This window comes from Coregonus lavaretus, assembly GCF_964263955.1.
Source record: "Coregonus lavaretus genome assembly, contig: HAP1_SCAFFOLD_663, whole genome shotgun sequence".
Lineage (NCBI taxonomy): Eukaryota > Metazoa > Chordata > Actinopteri > Salmoniformes > Salmonidae > Coregonus > Coregonus lavaretus.
Genome location: NW_028158469.1, coordinates 50,363 through 56,874, shown reverse-complemented (window position 1 = coordinate 56,874; position 6,512 = coordinate 50,363).

Here is a 6,512-nt window from a genome sequence, read left to right as displayed (position 1 = left end):
AGAACACAACCAACACACCACTGTTCGTGATTCCACTGGTTCTCAAAGAGGCAGGAGAACATAACCAACACACCACTGTTCGTGATTCCACTGGTTCTCAAAGAGGCAGGCACGATTAGAACTCAGTCAGATCAAGAACATAAGCGTTCTGAGCTTTGATCGACGCTGGGAGCAATATTTAGATGACCTCCTCATATGTAGTTCTGGACCTATGCGCGAATAGGGTTAACCCATTTGGTGGGAATTGGTGGGAATTGGAACTTGGCTCATTAACAAGAAATACTCCAATATTGTTGCCTTATTATAACAGAAGGTGCTAGCTGCAGTACGGGTGGTCCCTAGTGGGTTTGGATCAATGTGTTATTTCTTCCATTAAGGTAACAAGGAAATGAATTCCCCATTAGTAGAGATAACTTGCACACAGACACACAGTCTCTATTGTGTCAAATTGTCAGTATTGTTCCACAGTGATTTTACATGCCTCCCACTCCTCCCTCAGCTGGGGTGATTTTACATGCCTCCCCCTCCTCCCTCCCCCTCCTCCATCAGCTGGGGTGATTTTACATGTCTCCCCCTCCTCCATCAGCTGGGGTGATTTTACATGCCTCCCCCTCCTCCATCAGCTGGGGTGATTTTACATGTCTCCCCCTCCTCCATCAGCTGGGGTGATTTTACATGTCTCCCCTCCTCCATCAGCTGGGGTGATTTTACATGTCTCCCCTCCTCCATCAGCTGGGGTGATTTTACATGTCTCCCCCTCCTCCCTCCCCTCCTCCCTCCCCCTCCTCCCTCCCCCTCCTCCCTCAGCTGGGGTGATTTTACATGTCTCCCCTCCTCCCTCCCCTCCTCCATCAGCTGGGGTGATTTTACATGTCTCCCCCTCCTCCCTCCCCTCCTCCCTCAGCTGGGGTGATTTTACATGTCTCCCCTCCTCCCTCCCCTCCTCCATCAGCTGGGGTGATTTTACATGTCTCCCCCTCCTCCCTCCCCTCCTCCCTCAGCTGGGGTGATTTTACATGTCTCCCCCTCCTCCCTCCCCCTCCCCCTCCTCCCTCCCCCTCCTCCATCAGCTGGGGTGATTTTACATGCCTCCCCCTCCTCCCTCCCCCTCCTCCATCAGCTGGGGTGATTTTACATGCCTCCCCCTCCTCCATCAGCTGGGGTGATTTTACATGCCTCCCCCTCCTCCATCAGCTGGGGTGATTTTACATGTCTCCCCTCCTCCCTCCCCCTCCTCCATCAGCTGGGGTGATTTTACATGTCTCCCCTCCTCCCTCCCCCTCCTCCCTCAGCTGGGGTGATTTTACATGTCTCCCCCTCCTCCCTCCTCCTCCTCCCTCAGCTGGGGTGATTTTACATGTCTCCCCCTCCTCCCTCCCCTCCTCCCTCCCCCTCCTCCCTCAGCTGGGGTGATTTGACATGTCTCCCCTCCTCCCTCCCCTCCTCCCTCAGCTGGGGTGATTTTACATGTCTCCCCCTCCTCCCCCTCCTCCCTCCCCTCCTCCCTCAGCTGGGGTGATTTTACATGTCTCCCCCTCCTCCCTCCCCTCCTCCATCAGCTGGGGTGATTTTACATGTCTCCCCTCCTCCCTCCCTCTCCCCCTCCTCCATCAGCTGGGGTAATTTTACATGCCTCCCCCTCCTCCCTCAGCTGGGGAGATTTTACATGTCTCCCCTCCTCCCTCCCCCTCCTCCCTCCCCCTCCTCCATCAGCTGGGGTGATTTTACATGTCTCCCCCTCCTCCCTCCCCTCCTCCCTCAGCTGGGGTGATTTTACATGTCTCCCCCTCCTCCCTCCCCTCCTCCATCAGCTGGGGTGATTTTACATGTCTCCCCTCCTCCCTCCCCCTCCCTCTCCCCCTCCTCCCTCAGCTGGGGTGATTTTACATGTCTCCCCTCCTCCCTCCCCCTCCTCCCTCCCCTCCTCCCTCAGCTGGGGTGATTTTACATGTCTCCCCCTCCTCCCTCCCCTCCTCCATCAGCTGGGGTGATTTTACATGTCTCCCCTCCTCCCTCCCCCTCCCTCTCCCCCTCCTCCATCAGCTGGGGTGATTTTACATGCCTCCCCCTCCTCCCTCAGCTGGGGAGATTTTACATGTCTCCCCTCCTCCCTCCCCCTCCTCCCTCCCCCTCCTCCATCAGCTGGGGTGATTTTACATGTCTCCCCTCCTCCCTCCCCTCCTCCATCAGCTGGGGTGATTTTACATGTCTCCCCTCCTCCATCAGCTGGGGTGATTTTACATGCCTCCCCCTCCTCCCTCCCCCTCCTCCATCAGCTGGGGTGATTTTACATGTCTCCCCCTCCTCCCTCAGCTGGAGTGATTTTACATGCCTCCCCCTCCTCCATCAGCTGGGGTGATTTTACATGCCTCCCCCTCCTCCATCAGCTGGGGTGATTTTACATGTCTCCCCCTCCTCCATCAGCTGGGGTGATTTTACATGTCTCCCCTCCTCCCTCCCCCTCCTCCCTCCCCTCCTCCCTCAGCTGGGGTGATTTTACATGTCTCCCCTCCTCCCTCCCCCTCCTCCATCAGCTGGGGTGATTTTACATGTCTCCCCCTCCTCCATCAGCTGGGGTGATTTTACATGTCTCCCCTCCTCCCTCCCCCTCCTCCCTCCCCTCCTCCCTCAGCTGGGGTGATTTTACATGTCTCCCCTCCTCCCTCCCCTCCTCCCTCCCCCTCCTCCCTCAAATGGGGTGATTTTACATGTCTCCCCTCCTCCCTCCCCCTCCTCCCTCAGCTGGGGTGATTTTAAATGTCTCCCCTCCTCCCTCCCCCTCCTCCCTCCCCTCCTCCCTCAGCTGGGGTGATTTTACATGTCTCCCCTCCTCCCTCCCCTCCTCCCTCCCCTCCTCCCTCAGCTGGGGTGATTTTACATGTCTCCCCCTCCTCCCTCCCCTCCTCCATCAGCTGGGGTGATTTTACATGTCTCCCCTCCTCCCTCCCCCTCCCTCTCCCCCTCCTCCATCAGCTGGGGTGATTTTACATGTCTCCCCTCCTCCCTCCCCCTCCCTCTCCCCCTCCTCCATCAGCTGGGGTGATTTTACATGCCTCCCCCTCCTCCCTCAGCTGGGGAGATTTTACATGTCTCCCCTCCTCCCTCCCCCTCCTCCCTCCCCCTCCTCCATCAGCTGGGGTGATTTTACATGTCTCCCCTCCTCCCTCCCCCTCCTCCCTCAGCTGGGGTGATTTTACATGTCTCCCCTCCTCCCTCCCCCTCCTCCCTCCCCCTCCTCCATCAGCTGGGGTGATTTTACATGTCTCCCCTCCTCCCTCCCCCTCCTCCATCAGCTGGGGTGATTTTACATGTCTCCCCTCCTCCCTCCCCCTCCTCCCTCCCCTCCTCCATCAGCTGGGGTGATTTTACATGTCTCCCCCTCCTCCCTCCCCTCCTCCCTCAGCTGGGGTGATTTTACATGTCTCCCCCTCCTCCCTCCCCTCCTCCATCAGCTGGGGTGATTTTACATGTCTCCCCTCCTCCCTCCCCCTCCCTCTCCCCCTCCTCCATCAGCTGGGGTGATTTTACATGTCTCCCCTCCTCCCTCAGCTGGGGTGATTTTACATGTCTCCCCTCCTCCCTCCCCCTCCCTCTCCCCCTCCTCCATCAGCTGGGGTGATTTTACATGTCTCCCCTCCTCCCTCCCCCTCCCTCTCCCCCTCCTCCATCAGCTGGGGTGATTTTACATGTCTCCCCTCCTCCCTCCCCCTCCCTCTCCCCCTCCTCCATCAGCTGGGGTGATTTTACATGCCTCCCCCTCCTCCCTCAGCTGGGGAGATTTTACATGTCTCCCCTCCTCCCTCCCCCTCCTCCCTCCCCCTCCTCCCTCAGCTGGGGTGATTTTACATGTCTCCCCCTCCTCCCTCCCCCTCCCTCTCCCCCTCCTCCATCAGCTGGGGTGATTTTACATGCCTCCCCCTCCTCCCTCAGCTGGGGAGATTTTACATGTCTCCCCTCCTCCCTCCCCCTCCTCCCTCCCCCTCCTCCCTCAGCTGGGGTGATTTTACATGCCTCCCCCTCCTCCCTCAGCTGGGGAGATTTTACATGTCTCCCCTCCTCCCTCCCCCTCCTCCCTCCCCCTCCTCCCTCAGCTGGGGTGATTTTACATGTCTCCCCTCCTCCCTCCCCCTCCTCCATCAGCTGGGGTGATTTTACATGTCTCCCCTCCTCCCTCCCCCTCCTCCATCAGCTGGGGAGATTTTACATGTCTCCCCTCCTCCCTCCCCCTCCTCCCTCCCCCTCCTCCCTCAGCTGGGGTGATTTTACATGTCTCCCCTCCTCCCTCCCCCTCCTCCCTCCCCCTCCTCCCTCAGCTGGGGAGATTTTACATGTCTCCCCTCCTCCCTCCCCCTCCTCCCTCCCCCTCCTCCCTCAGCTGGGGTGATTTTACATGCCTCCCCTCCTCCCTCCCCCTCCTCCCTCCCCCTCCTCCCTCAGCTGGGGTGATTTTACATGCCTCCCCCTCCTCCATCAGCTGGGGTGATTTTACATGTCTCCCCTCCTCCCTCCCCTCCTCCCTCCCCTCCTCCCTCAGCTGGGGTGATTTTACATGTCTCCCCTCCTCCCTCCCCTCCTCCCTCCCCTCCTCCCTCAGCTGGGGTGATTTTACATGTCTCCCCTCCTCCCTCCCCTCCTCCCTCCCCTCCTCCATCAGCTGGGGTGATTTTACATGTCTCCCCTCCTCCCTCCCCTCCTCCCTCAGCTGGGGTGATTTTACATGCCTCCCCCTCCTCCCTCCCCCTCCTCCCTCAGCTGGGGTGATTTTACATGTCTCCCCCTCCTCCCTCAGCTGGGGTGATTTTACATGTCTCCCCCTCCTCCCTCCCCCTCCTCCCTCCCCCTCCTCCTCAGCTGGGGTGATTTTACATGTCTCCCCCTCCTCCCTCCCCCTCCTCCCTCAGCTGGGGTGATTTTACATGTCTCCCCCTCCTCCCTCCCCCTCCTCCCTCCCCCTCCTCCCTCAGCTGGGGTGATTTTACATGTCTCCCCCTCCTCCCTCCCCCTCCTCCCTCAGCTGGGGTGATTTTACATGTCTCCCCTCCTCCCTCCCCCTCCTCCCTCCCCCTCCTCCCTCAGCTGGGGTGATTTTACATGTCTCCCCCTCCTCCCTCCCCCTCCTCCCTCAGCTGGGGTGATTTTACATGTCTCCCCTCCTCCCTCCCCCTCCTCCCTCCCCCTCCTCCCTCAGCTGGGGTGATTTTACATGTCTCCCCCTCCTCCCTCCCCCTCCTCCCTCCCCTCCTCCCTCAGCTGGGGTGATTTTACATGTCTCCCCCTCCTCCCTCCCCTCCTCCCTCCCCTCCTCCCTCCCCCTCCTCCCTCAGCTGGGGTGATTTTACATGTCTCCCCTCCTCCCTCCCCCTCCTCCCTCCCCTCCTCCCTCAGCTGGGGTGATTTTACATGTCTCCCCCTCCTCCCTCCCCCTCCTCCCTCCCCTCCTCCCTCCCCCTCCTCCCTCAGCTGGGGTGATTTTACATGTCTCCCCTCCTCCCTCCCCCTCCTCCCTCCCCCTCCTCCCTCAGCTGGGGTGATTTTACATGTCTCCCCCTCCTCCCTCCCCCTCCTCCCTCAGCTGGGGTGATTTTACATGTCTCCCCTCCTCCCTCCCCCTCCTCCCTCCCCTCCTCCCTCAGCTGGGGTGATTTTACATGTCTCCCCCTCCTCCTTCCCCCTCCCTCTCCCCCTCCTCCCTCAGCTGGGGTGATTTTACATGTCTCCCCCTCCTCCCTCCCCTCCTCCCTCCCCTCCTCCCTCAGCTGGGGTGATTTTACATGTCTCCCCCTCCTCCCTCCCCTCCTCCCTCCCCTCCTCCCTCAGCTGGGGTGATTTTACATGTCTCCCCCTCCTCCCTCCCCCTCCTCCCTCCCCCTCCTCCCTCAGCTGGGGTGATTTTACATGTCTCCCCCTCCTCCCTCCCCCTCCTCCCTCCCCCTCCTCCCTCAGCTGGGGTGATTTTACATGTCTCCCCCTCCTCCCTCCCCTCCTCCCTCCCCTCCTCCCTCAGCTGGGGTGATTTTACATGTCTCCCCCTCCTCCCTCCTCTCCTCCCTCCCCTCCTCCCTCAGCTGTGGTGATTTTACATGTCTCCCCTCCCCCTCCTCCCTCCCCCTCCTCCCTCAGCTGGGGTGATTTTACATGTCTCCCCTCCTCCCTCCCCTCCTCCCTCCCCCTCCTCCATCATCTGGGGTGATTTTACATGGTAATTCAGAAACATCTATTTATACGTATTCATGTTCAGCCTATATGTGTCAGGCTATTGAAATGTCCTTCTAGTACCCTTGACACCAGCCTATTGAAATGTCCTTCTAGTACCCTTGACACCAGCCTATTGAAATGTCCTTCTAGTACCCTTGACACCAGCCTATTGAAATGTCCTTCTAGTACCCTTGACACCAGCCTATTGAAATGTCCTTCTAGTACACTTGACACCAGCCTATTGAAATGTCCTTCTAGTACACTTGACACCAGCCTATTGAAATGTCCTTCTAGTACCCTTGACACCAGCCTATTGA